Consider the following 14,215-nt stretch of genomic DNA (forward strand, 5'->3'; position numbering starts at 1 on the left):
GGAACATTTAGTCTATTTACATTCAAGGTAATTATTGATAGGTATGTACTGATTGCTGTTTTCAGGTTATTTTTGTAGTTATTTGTTCCTTTCTACTTCTTTTGATCTCTTTACCTGTTATTTGATGACTTTCTTTAGTGTTATGCGTAGGTTCCTTTCTATCTTTTGTGAATCTTTTATAAGTTTTTAGTTTGTGATTATCATGAGGTTTATATATAACATCCTATGTATATAGCTCTGTGCATTAAATTCATGGTTGCTCAAGTTTGCACTCTTATGTTTTGCTATATGTGATATATCTTTTTACTTTGTGTATTCCTTGACAAATATTTATAGATATATTGATTTTACTACTATTTTAACCTTCATACTAGCTTTTTTTTAAAAATTTTTTTTCAACGTTTATTTATTTTTGGGACAGAGAGAGACAGAGCATGAACGGGCGAGGGGCAGAGAGAGAGGGAGACACAGAATCGGAAACAGGCTCCAGGCTCTGAGCCATCAGCCCAGAGCCCGACGCGGGGCTCGAACTCACGGACCGCGAGATCGTGACCTGGCTGAAGTCGGAGGCTTAACTGACTGCGCCACCCAGGCGCCCCATACTAGCTTTATAAGTAATTGATTCACCACCTGTACTGTATGTTTGATTTTATCAGTAATTTTTTTTTTTTAATTTCAGAGAGTGTGAGTGGGGAAGAGGAGCAGAGGGAGAGAGACAGAATCTCAAGCAGGTCCCACACCTAGTGTGGATTCACACACAGGGCTCCATCTCCTAAGTGCAAGATCAAGATCTGAGCCAAAATCAAGAATCAGACACTTAATTGACTGAGCAACCCAGGTGACCTGATTTTTTTTTATTTTTATAATTTTATTCCTTCTAGTTATGGACTTTTCTCTTCCACTTCAAGAAGTCCTTTTATCATTTCTTATCAGGTCATTTTAGTGGTGATAAAGTCCTTTAATTTTTGTTTGTCCAGGAAATTCTTCCTCTCTTTATCTCTCCTTCAATTCTTAATGATATCTTGGTTATTCCTGGATGTGTTTTTTTTTCTTTTTATCAATTTGATTTTATCATTTACTTCTTTTTTGTTGTTGTTGTTTTTGTTTGCTTGCTTGCTTTTCTAATATCACTCCTTACTGGCCTGTAAATTTTCTCCTAGAAAATCAGCTGTTAGCTTTTTGGGATTTCCCTTGCATGTAACTGCTTTTCTTTCGCTGCTTTTAAGATTATCTTTAATTTTTGCCATTTTAATGATTATATGTCCTGTTGGGGTCCTCCTTGGGCTCATCTGGTTTGGGGTTTGCTATGCTTCCTGAACCTGGATGTCTCTTTCCTTCCCCAGGTTAGAGATGTTTCCAACTATTGTTTCTTCAGTAGAGGTTCTCTTCTCTCCCTTCTCCTCCCAGGATCCCTGTGATGCAAATTTGTGTGTTTAGTGTTGTCCCAGAGGTCCCTTAACCTATTGTCATTTTTTAATCCTTTTGTTGTTGTTGTTCAGCTTGGGTGCTTCCCACAAGTCTCTCTTCTAGACTGGGATCTTGTCTTCTGCCTCCTATAATCTGGTGTTGCTTACCTCTACTATATTTTTCATTTCAGATAGTGTACTCCTCTGCTATGACTCATTCTTTTTTCTATTTTCTATCTTTGTTGAAGTTCTGAGTTCATCCATTCTTCCCTCAGGCCTGCTGAGCATGTTTATGACCATTACTTTGAACTTTTTATCAGGTTTTTAACTCCATTTTGTTTAACTCTTTTTCTGAGGGTTTGTCGTATTCTGTGATTTGCAGCATATTTCTATGTCTCCACATCTTGCCTTTCTGTGTTTATTTCTGCGTATTACATCAGCTATATCTCTTGGTCTTAAAAGTATGTATGCCTTATGTAGAAGATATCCTTTAGTGCCAAACAGCACAACACCCCCACCCCTTGTCACAAGAACCACACACTCCAAGGCATGTCCCTTGTCTGGACTGCCTGTGCATTGTTATTATGGCTGGACTCATCTGCTGTGGGTGACCTTGTTGGTGAGGCCAGCCCCTAGCCCAAATGGCTGTGGCACACAGTTGTGGCTATTTCAGGTGCATTACTGGGTGGGGTGGACCCTCAGCCTGAATTTCAGCAATGAATGTCTGGGATTACTGTGAATGTACTGTGGTCAGGGGTAGGTTCCCCCCTCCTCGAGGCAGGAATCGCTCTGGATGGACACCAGTCCCAATTGATGCTGCCTGGTGAATGTGGCAAGATGGTAGTCACTCTTTGGGGATGCCAGTCCCTACTCAGTCTGCCTGCCAGGTGTGGCAGTGTGTGAGGCAGTTTAGAGGGCTACCCACCAACGTGAGCTTATTGAATGGGGAAGATCCACTGGGGAATGCCAGGGCAGGGCAACTAGTGCTAGCAAGGTAGATGGAAAGCATCATAACTGGCCCATGCAAGCATTCAGACAGCTAGGGCAGAAGAGGGGCAAACAAAAAAAAAATGATGCCCACAAGCACTTCCATTTCCAGAGGGATCTCCAGCAGATTACTGCCTTTGTAGCAGCTCTCCTAAAATTGGTCAATAAATCTCCTTCTTGTATAACCCAGGTTCTTTTCAAACTGCTGCTTCTCTGCTGTACTTTGGACGGAGTAATATAGCAAGCTGGCCCTTTAAGAGAGGAGGCTCATTTTTCCTTAACCCTCTGGTTCTACTGGAGTTCAGCCCCACTGATTTTTAAAGCTCCCAGGGGTGAGCCCCCGGTTTTCAAAGCCATGCGTTATGAGGGATCATGATCTAGTGCAGGGCTGGGTTGTTCGATGTGGGGCTTGATTTCCTTTCTCCCCCATGCCTATGATATCTGTCCCACTTGAGGGCTAGATATCTGTTCCACTTGAGGGTCACAGTGCTGAGGGTCTGGTTCCTAACTGTATTCCTGTTGCTCCTACCATTCTTGAGGTGGCCTCTCTTTTTATGTCCTTAGGTGTGAAATATTTGCTCTGCTAGTTTTTAGGTCATTTTCAGAGCAAATTGCGGTGCATGTAGTTGTTGCTTTAGTGTGTCTGTGGGAAGAGGTGAGCTGAGGGTCCTCCCACTCTGCCATCCTCCCTGAGAGTCCTGAAATGGAAATTTTAGATGCTGAAAACATAGCTGCTGCATACACAGAGCTAGTCCAATGGTACGAGCTACATATAAATTAATGAATTTCTATAAGTCCTAGAAAGGGACTTTTATATTCTAATAAGACATAGGTGAAGCTAATATACAAACTTTTTTCATAATAATCAGTTGCTTATCAAAGCCTCTTTTCTGTTAGGTATTCAATTCTGAGAATTAGACATACTGGTATCACTTGTGTTTCGATGAATTACATAGAACCCTTTCTCAAATTGTAAAGGAGGTTTGAGAATGGGCTCTGAGTTTCTCAATAGACAATGAGAAAAGAATGAGTATTCATTTCCCTATATATACTTCCAAGCAAAACACACTGGATGCCAACCTTATTTTAGGCGTTGTGCTTACACTGGTGCTATAAAAAAAAATAAGACAAGAAATTCTTCCCTGGACATGGTAATTAAAGACAGAAATTTAGCTCCTTTTAAAAGCAAATGTTAAGGGCACCTGGTTGACTCCCTCGGATGAGCATCCAACTGTTGGTTTTGGCTCAGGTCATGATCCCAGGGTCGTGGGATTGAGCCCCGTGTCAGGCTCTGCACTGAGCATGGAGCCTGCTTGAGATTCTCTCTTTCCCTCTGCCCCTCTCCCCTGCACTCTCTCTCACTCGCTCTCTCTCTGTCTCTCTCTGTCTCTCTCTCTCAAATAAATAAAATGAAAAATAAATTAAGTGTTTAAACTTTTTCTAGCATATAAACCTTTGCCAGAAAAGTAACTGTGGATTGGTAGAGTCAGACACACTATCGTCTTTACTTATCAGATTTGTTCCAGTGACAATTAATGGTTTTCCGATTACTGGGGACAGAGAACATTTTTTTAAAGTGTGTGTTATTTTTAGGGTGTTGATACTTAAGCACAATTGTCAATATAACAAATTAGAGGAAGGGGGAGAGGGACGGTCAACAAGAGGAAAATAGCATTGTTTATATACCCATTACATTCCATGAATTATGTTTACTTCATGGATTATTCTTAACAGGTCTTCTGAGATAGCAGTTATTACCCTATTCCTGATAAGAAACTCATAACATTTAGAGATTGACGAATTTAATGAAAGTCATTCAGCTACTATATGGACAAAGATTTGAACCTATGTGGGCCTCTTCCACAGTCCACCCTCTTGCCTCTACACCATGTTCTCTTCTCCAAGTAATAGAAAAAATGTAAAGAATCATTCAACAAGCCCACTGGTTTTGTTACTAATAGGATAGTAAGCAGTTTGAATTTTTTTCTTTTGAAATGATAAATTGATTACTTACGGTTTCCTTGAAATGCGATGGTTAAACAACATGGCTTCAAAGTTACTGAGGCAATAAATGAAGACCACCCAAATGAAAACAGAGGCTATTTATTCAGAGCCTGTTAGAGCAATGTAATCATCACCATCACTTGCATTTGGCAGAGATTCCAAGGCAGACAGCATTGGAAGAAGAGTTTTATAGGAAAAAAGATGGAAGTCTCCAGGTACACTCCAGTTGAAGGGTCATTGACATGAGGTAGCTGGAGGCAAGCTAACCAGAGTGGGACACCCCTTGTGTTTGGTTTGGGGAGCATATTTGGCTTTGTCTCCTTGGTTCTGAGTTGGAATGAGGAGTAATCTATAGAGAGGGTGGCATGCATTGACCAAGCTATGACTGTTCTACAGAGGGGGTGTTTTGACTTTTTGGGCCAATTGCTGCAGAAGCTGTAGGTCAGAGATCTGTTGTCATATGTGGTCTGGCTATTGATTTGTATATCTAGCCTCAATATTAATGACATGAAAGTATTTCTTAGAATTCAAGGTATTTAATGCTATGATTAGACTGTATAAATCTGAAAATATGCACAACAGAATTCATGGCTTCCTATATTTTCCCTGCCTGTTTACACTCACCTACTTATGGCAAACTGTCTAAACTCTCCTCTTAGCAAAGTTCCCACCTCTAGTTCTCTTACGTCTTCACTCATGTACTGAGCACACTGACTCATTTGCAGAGAAAAAGTAAAAGGCACATTTAGAAAAGGATACCCATGGGGCACCTGGGTAGCTCAGTTCGTTGAGTGTCTGAGCTCTTGATTTCAGCTTAGGCCAAGATCTCATGGTCGTGAGATCCAGCCCTGTGTCAGGTTCCATGCATGGAACCTGCTTTACACTCCCTCTCTCCCTCTGTCCCTTTCCTGCTCACGCACATACACTCTCTCAAAAATAAATAAACTCTTTAAAAAGCCAGAAAAAAAAAAAGGATATCCATCATTTCCCAATACTTGCTTTACTCATCTTCCTGCAAATGCACCTGTGTTCCATCTCCCTTCCTGTTACTCCTAATGAATTGTCTACACTCACATGTAATGCCAGTCTTGCTACTCACATACTGGATTTCATGCCCTTCACCCACTCAAGGGTATCTCTCCAGCATGTCTCCCTTTCCTCAGATTAAACATTTTTCCATTTCCTCTGTATTATTTCCAGGAGCATATTTAACATGTCATAAATTATACCATCTTAAAACAGTCTTCTTTAGACCTTATATTATCCTTCAATAGCCCTGTTGTTTTTTTATTTTTTTAATGTTTGTTTATTTTTGAGAGAAAGAAAGAGTATGAGCAGCGGAGGGGCAGAGAGAGAGGGAGACACAGAATCTGAAGCAGGACTAGGCTCTGAGCTGTAGGCACAGAGCCCGACACAGGGCTTGAACTGAGATCATGACCTGAGCCAAAGTCAGATGCCCAACCGACTGAGCTACCCAGGTGCCCCTCAATAGCCGCATTTCTAAGGACCTTATAGCAAAATTCCACAAAGAAAAAAATTCCATTCCATCTCACCATTATTATTTTCATGAATCCAAATCTGTTTGATTTTTACTACTATATGCTCTTTTTCTGAAATTACGTGGTTAAAAGGCCACTTGTGTTTTTGACCTATAGATCAATAGGATGGTATGGAAATTTTCAAGTTTTTTGTAGAATGTAAGCAGGAAAAGGTATACGACAAAATACACTAAAATATAGATTATGAAGATTTCCTCTTTCCATTTATTAATTCTAGTTTTTATTCAAATATATACTTGGGACCTAGAAGTATGTATCGTTACAAAATATTCAACAAGGTATACCTTTTTGACATTCTAGTAGATTTTGGAGTTCAGTTTTTAAATACGCTTTCTCTAAAATATGAAGAATATTTCCAATAGGATTTCTAGGTGGGAAGCAGTGAAGCATGACAAAACACCCAAAAAATGTCGAGAAGGTAGCAATTTATTAGATTCCTCAGGGCTTGACATCTTATTATGATTCATTTGCCATGTAAATGGGCTTTAAAAAGATTAAGCTTTATGTGATAATCATTCACTCAAACATTGTAAGAAATTTTTCTTTGAAATCCCTAATCATACTTGCCCAAAGAGATTTACTACTTTTTTGTCTTATATTTGAAATAACTTAAAACTTTATTCAATTAAAAGAGGATTATTAGGATAATTGACAAACAGAATTCTGTACATAAAGATTAAAAAGGTCACTTCTTGACTCAGGATGCAGTATTCCTAGGATGTAGTATTCCAGGATAACTCAGGATTTGATATTCCAGTTGAATGGACAGGACAAGGAGTTGAGAAAAATGTGTTGAGGCATTCATCAATACATATTTTTAAATTAATCTTATTATTTATAGCTATTTTGTATTTACAGAAAAATTGATTTGAAAATGCAAAGATTTTCATATACACCTCTCTTGACCCTCTACAGTTTCCTATATTATTTACATTTTGTATTAGTGTGGTACATTTATTAAAATCAATGAATATATCTACATTATTATTAAAGTCCATCATTTACATTAGTTCTATTAGTTCTATAGACTTGTGCTGCTCTATAGACTTGAACAAGTATATAATGTGTCCGTCATTATCATATCGTACAAAATAGTTTTGGTGTCTCAAAAAATCTCGTTTTCTACCTATTCATGGCCCCTCCTTTCCTGGCAACCACTGAACCCTTTACTGAATTTTTTTAGAATGCCATATTATTGGAACCATACAGTGTGCAGTCTTTTCAGATTGGCTCCTTTGGTTTATGAATATATTTTTAAAGTTTCTCCATGTCTTTTTGTTGCTCAATACCTCATTCATTTTTATTGCTATGTAATATTCCATTCTCTGGATGTACAATAGTTGATCCATTTACCTACTGAAGTACACCTTGGTTGCTTCCAAATTTTGCTGTTGGTGAGAAGAAAAAAACCCATGAACATTTATGTGCAAGTTTTTGGGCAGACATCCGTTTTTAACCTCATTTGGGTAAACACCAAGGAGTGTCATAGATGGATGGTACATTGAGTATATTTAGTTTAGAAACTAAGAAAGCCTACCAAACTGTTTTCCAAAATGGCTGTACCATTTTCCATTTCCACGAGCAGTGAGTAAGAATTCCTCTTGCTCTACATCCTTGTCAGCATTTGGTATTGTTGGTGTTTTGAATTTTAACCACTCTATTATATGTGTAATAGTATCTGATTGTTGTTTTAATTTGTAATTCCTTCATGCCACACAACGTTGCACAACTTTTCATATGTTTATTTGCCATCTGTAGATCTTTTTTTTCCCCCTGAAGAACACATTTTAATGAACCCTATTTACCAATCACTGCATTACATGGCAGGAATAATTGTTAATCTTTCACACAGGAAAATATATACTGAATTTACTATATCGTTGTTGCTCAAAAAAGTCAATTCACTTTCTAAGGAAAGTGGCAGGTTAGCCAATGGCAGAAGCCATCTCATTCAAAGGGAAATTCATCATGGAGCCCCTATTCTTAAATTACACAGAAAACATAGAAGCATAAAGATGTATATTTGTATTCTGCATAGCTTTTGTATCTGAGTGCGTGTGTGTGTGTGTGTATGTGTGTGTGTGTGTGTGTATAATATAGGTACATATACATATATATACACATATTTAATATATATAATTTCCATATCTTAACCATCTTTATTTGTACTTGTATTTAATATTTTTATTTGTAATTGAAATCTAGTTTATATGTAGTATTATATTTGTTTCAGGTGTTCCAGGTAGTTATTTGCCTTTTATATACATTATGAAATGCTCACCCCAATTAGTTACAATCTGTCACCAAAGTTATTACAGTATTGTTGACAATTTTCTCTATGCTGTACTTTGCATCACTTTGACTCATTTATATTGTAACTGACAGTTTGTACCTCTTAAACCCATCCCTTCTATCACCTATCTCCCCCAAGCCCTCCCTGCTGGCAACCACCAGTTTGTTCTTTGTATGTATCAGCCTGTCTCTGTTTCGTATTGTTTGAGGGCTGGTTGGTTGATTTGTTTCTTTTGTTTTTTAGATTCCACACATAAGCAAAATTATTTGTTTTTTTTTTTAATCTGGCTTATTTCACGTAGCATGATACCCTCTGGGTCCATCTATGTTGTCCACAATGGCAAATTTCATTCTTTTTTTATAGGAGACTAATATTCCATTGTGTATATATTCCTTATCTTTTCTATCCATTCATCTGCTGATAGACATTTTGATTGCCTTCATATCTTGGAAATTGTAAACAATGCTGTAGTAAACATAGGAGTGTGAATATTCTTCTAAATTAGCTGTGTATGTTTTCTTTGGGCAAATGCCCACAAGCAGAATTACTGGGTCATGTGGGATTTCTATTTTTAATTTTTTGAGCACCCTCCATACTGTATGCCATAGTGGCTGCACCAATTTACATACCCACCATAACACAAATGGGTTCCTTCCATTTTTACCACATCCTCAACAATGCTTGTTTTTATTTCTTCTCTTTTTGACACAGGCCATTCAGACAGGTGTCAAGTGACATCTCACTGGGATTTTGATTTGCATTTCCCTAATGATTACTGATGTTGACTATCTTTTCAGGTGTTTGTGGCCATTTCTATGTTTCCTTTGAAAAAAAAATATTCAGGTACTCTGTCCATTTTTTACTGGATTATTTGGGGATTTTTTTTGCTGTAGAGTTGTAGCAGTTCTTTATATACGTTCTTCCATTCAGTAGACTGCCTTTTCATTTTGTTGATAGTTTACTTCGTGCAAAAGCTTTTCAGTTTGAGGTAGTCCCAATTATTAATTTTTACTTTGTTTCTTTTGCCTGTAAGGAAAGATCCAGAGAAGTACTGTGAAAAAGATACTACTTATATTTTCTTTTAGGTATTTTATGTGTTCACATGTAACATTTAGGACTTTGATCCATTTTGAGTATGATTAAGAAAACGGTCCGGTTTTCTGGGTACCATTTATTGAAGAGAATGTCTTTTCCTGATTTTCTACCTTTGTCCCCTGTGCCCTGGATAGAATGACCAGAGATGTAAGATTATTTGGGGGCTATTTTCCAATGATCTATGTTTATTTTTGTTCCAGTACCATCCTATTTTGATACCTAGAGCCTACTATTATAGTTCCAAGTCTGGGATTGTGACACCTCCAGCTTTGTTCCTCTCAGATTGCTTTGGGTAGCCTGGACAGCTTAACATTATTAATTCTTCCATTCCTTGAGCATGAGTATCTTTCCATTTATTTGTGTCATCTTCAATCCCTTTCATCGGCATTTTATGGATTTCAGAGTAGAGTTCTTTGGTCAAATTTATTCTTAGGTATTTTATTCCTTTTGATACAACTATAAATGGGATTGTTTTCTGTATACTGATTTGTATAGCTTTTCTGAATTAGTTCATTTGTCCTAATAGTTTTTTGGCAGGTCTGTTTATTTTCTATATATATTATCATCTGAAGATAGTGACAATTTCACTTGTTCCTTACCACTGTGAAAACATTTTTTTTTTTCTTGTCTGATTGCTGTGTCTAGGACTTCCAGTCCTTAAATGAATAAAAGTGGTGAAAGTGGACATCTTTGTTTTGTTCCTGATCTTGGAGGAGAAATCTTCAGCATTTCACCATTGAGTATGATGTCCCCTGTGGGTTTGTCATATATGGTCTTTATTATGTTAAGGGATGTTCCCTCTAAAGCCACTCTATGGAAAGTTTTTATCATGGACAGTGAATTTTGTCAAATGCTTTTTTTCTATTGACAAGTTCATATTATGTTTATTATGCATTTTGTTAACGTGGTGTACACATTGATTTGCAAATAATGAACCATTCTTGCAACCTTGGAATAAGTCCCATGTGATTGTGGTAAACGATCCTTTTAATGTATTGTTAAACTTGACTTGCTGATACTGTGTTGAGGATTTTTGCATCTTAATTGTCAAGGAGATTAGCCTTTGATATTTTTGTGGTAGAGTTGTCTAGTTTTGGTATCAGGGTCATGCTAGCCTTACAGGATGAATCTGTAAGCATTACTTTGAGCCTGAGAAGTATAGGTATTAACTCTTCATTAAATATTTGGTAAATCACCTGTGAAGCCATTTGATTCTAGACATTTGTTTGTTGGAAATGTTTTCATTACCAGGTCAATTTTATTACTAGCAATCAAATTTTTAAGATTTTCTATTTCTTCCTGATTCTCTTTTGGAGCATTCTAGTTTTCTATAAGTTGATGCATTTCTTCTCATGTGTCTAAATTGTTTGCATTTTTTTTCATAGTACTCTTGTAATCCTTTTGATTAACTTCTCTTTCATTCCTAAGTTTATTTTGTTTTCCTACCCAAGTTTTAATTTAAATTCCACTTAGTTAACATTCGGTGTAATATTAGTTTCAGGTATAGAATTTAGTGATTTATCACTTATATACAACACCTGGTTCTCATCACAAGTACCCTCCTTACTAACCATCACCTGTTTCACCCATCCTCCCTGCCCACCTCCCTTCTGGTAACCATGAGTTTGTTTCCTAGAGTTAAGAATCTGTTTACTGGTCTTCCTTTCTCTTCTTTTACCAACCCTATGTACACTTGTTCTATTTTTAAATTCCACATATGCGTGGAATCATGGGGTATTTATCTTTCTTTGACTTATTTCACTTAGCATAATAGCTCTGTAGCTCCATCCACATCATTTTTTTGTTAATATTTGGATGATTATTCGTTTGGGGATGAATCCTGAGAGTGCTGGAAGGCATCCCCCCACAGATAGTGTTAGTATCAGGATGAGTGAGGTGATTAGGGGTGTTTTACTTCATGTTTGTGATAGGGATAATGTTGTTGTAGCAGAGCTGTGTATGAGTACTATGAAGGTGGCTAATGTTGCTGTTATATAACCTATATGGACGATTGAGGAGTATGCTAGGATTTTTCACAGTTGTGTTGGGTTGAGTCCCTTTCATCCCCCTAATTGACTGACATGATAGCTATTGTTAGGAGTAGATTGGGATTGCTGGTGGGCAAAATTTGGTAGAGGACAGATGATGGTGCAATTTTTTGTCATGTTAATACAATTAGGCCTGAGGATAGGGAGATTCCTTGTTCAACTTCAGGAATTCAGAAGTGAAATGGGGCCAAGCCCAGTTTTATTGCTAAAGCAGAGGTTATTATAATCGATGCTATGGGGTCGAGACTTTTTTGATATCCTTCATTGTCCTGAATATAGGTTAACAATAATTCCTATCACTAGGAGTATGGATGTGGTTGCTTGTGTTGGGAAGTATTTTGTGGATACTTCTATGGCTCGTTAATTTTTTTATAAGAACGGGGATAATGGCTAGTATATTTATTTCAAAGCCAATTCAGATTATTAGTGAGAGCTTGTTACTACCATTATGGTTCCTGAGATGACAGTTTCTGTGGAACTCTGTGTCTGTTTTTGTGCCAGTACCATACTGTCTTGATGACTACAGCTTTGTAACGTAACTTGATGTCTGGAATTGTGATGCCTCCAGCTTTGCTTTTCTTCTCCAAGATTGCTTTGGTTATTTGTGGTCTTTTGTGATTCCATACAAATTTTAGGATTGTATGGTCTCTGTACAAAATGCTGGTGGTTTTTGACAGAAATTGCACTAACTGTGTAGACTGCTTTAGGTATTTTAAACATTTTAACAATATTTGTTCTTCCAATTTGTGACCATGGAATATTTTCCATTTCTTTGTGTTGTCTTCAATTTCTTTTATCAGCATTTTAAAAAGTATAGACATTTACTTCTTTGGTTAGGTTTATTCCTGGGTATCTTAAGATTTTTGGTGCAACTGTAAATGGGATCAATTCCTTTATTTTTCTGTCTGCTGCTCCATTATTTGTGTATAGAAATGCAAAAGAGTTCTGTAGGTTGATTTGGCATTCTGTGATTTTACTGAATTCATGTATCAGTTGTATAAATTTTTCTGGTGGTGTCTTTTGGTTTTCCATATAGGGTATCACGTCATTTACAAATACTGAAAGTTTCACTTCTTCCTTGCCAGTTTAGATTCCTTTTATTACTTTGTATTGTCTGATGGCTATGGCTAGGACTTCCAATACAAAGTTAAATAAAAACAGTGAAAATGGACATCCCTGTCTTGTTCCTGACCATACAGGAGAACCTCTCAGGGTTGCCCCATTTATAATGATATTTGCTGTGGGTTTTTTATATATGGCTTTTATGATGTTGAGGATTTTTTTTCTTATCAAGAAAGGATGCTGTATTTTGTCTAATACTTTTTCTGCATCTATTGACAGGATCATATGGTTTCTATCTTTTATTCATGTGGTGTATCACAATGATTGATTTGGGAATAATGAAACACCCTTGGATTTATTCCAGCCCAGAAATAAATCTCACTGGATCATGGTGAATGATTCTTTTAATGTACTGTTGCATTCGGTTTGGTACTATCTTTTTGAGGATATCTGCATCCATTTTCATGAGAGATATTGACCTGTAATTCTCCTTTTTAGTGGAGTTTTTGTCTGGTTTTCATATCATGATAATTCAGACCTCATAGAATGTGTTTGGAACATTTCCTTCCATTTCTATGTTTTTGGAATAATTCAAGAAGAGTAAGTATTAACTGATTTAAATGTTGGTATAATTCATCATTGAAGCCATCTGGCCTGCACTTTGGTTTGTTGAGAAAGTTCTGATTATTTATTCAATTTCTTTGCTGGTTATCACTATGTTCAAATTTTCTCTTTCTTACTGCTTCAGTTGTGATCATTTATGTTTCTGGATATTTATCCATTTCTCCCAGATTGTCCAATTTGTTGTCATATAGTTTTTCATAACATTCTTTTAGAATTGTTTATATTTTTGTGGTGTTGGTTATTTCTCATCTCTCCTTCATGTTTTTATCTATTTGGGTCCTTTATCTTTTCTTTTTCAAATTCTGCCTAGGAGGTTATCAGTTTTATTAATTTTTTCCAAGAAACAGTTCCTGGTTTCATTGATATTTTCTATTGTTTTTTAGTTTCTCTATCATTTATTTTTGCTCTAATCTTTATTATTTCCCTTCTTGCTGGCTTTAGGCTTCATTTGTTGTTTCTTTTATAGTTCCTTTAGGTGTTAAGGACAGGTTGTTAGAGATTTTTTTTTTTTACACTTCTTGAGGTAGTTCTGTATTGCTATATACTTTCCTCTTAAAACTACTTTTGCTGCAGCCCAAAGGTTTGGGACTGTGGTGTTTTCATTTGCTTCCATATATATTTTTACTTCTTTTTTGATTTCCTGGTTGACCCATTCATTGTTTAGTAGTACATTGTTTGACCGCCATGTATTTATAGTCCTTCCAGATTTCTTCTTGTGGTTGGCTTCAGTTTCATAGCATTGTGATCTCATGCATGGTATGATTTCAATCTTTTTGAACATTTTGATGATTTGTGACCTAGTATGTGATCGATTCTGGAGAATGTCCCATGTACATTTTAAAAGAATGTGTATTCTGCTTCATGATGAAAGTTCTGAATATGTCTGTCATGCCCATCTGGTCCAGGAAGTCATTCAAAACTATTGTTTCCTTGTTGATTTTCTGCTTAGTGCTTACATTAATGGACACATCATCTATGTTAAATTCCCCTAGAATATTGTATTATTATCAATAAGTGTCTTTGTGTTTGTTATTGTTTTATATATTTGGCTGCCCAGATGTCGGATTCATAAATATTTACAACTGTTAGAACTTCTTGTTGGATGGTTCCCTTTATTATTATATATTGTCCATCGTC

This window comes from Prionailurus bengalensis, chromosome A1 (assembly GCF_016509475.1).
Source record: "Prionailurus bengalensis isolate Pbe53 chromosome A1, Fcat_Pben_1.1_paternal_pri, whole genome shotgun sequence".
In the NCBI taxonomy this organism is placed as follows: Eukaryota; Metazoa; Chordata; class Mammalia; order Carnivora; family Felidae; genus Prionailurus; species Prionailurus bengalensis.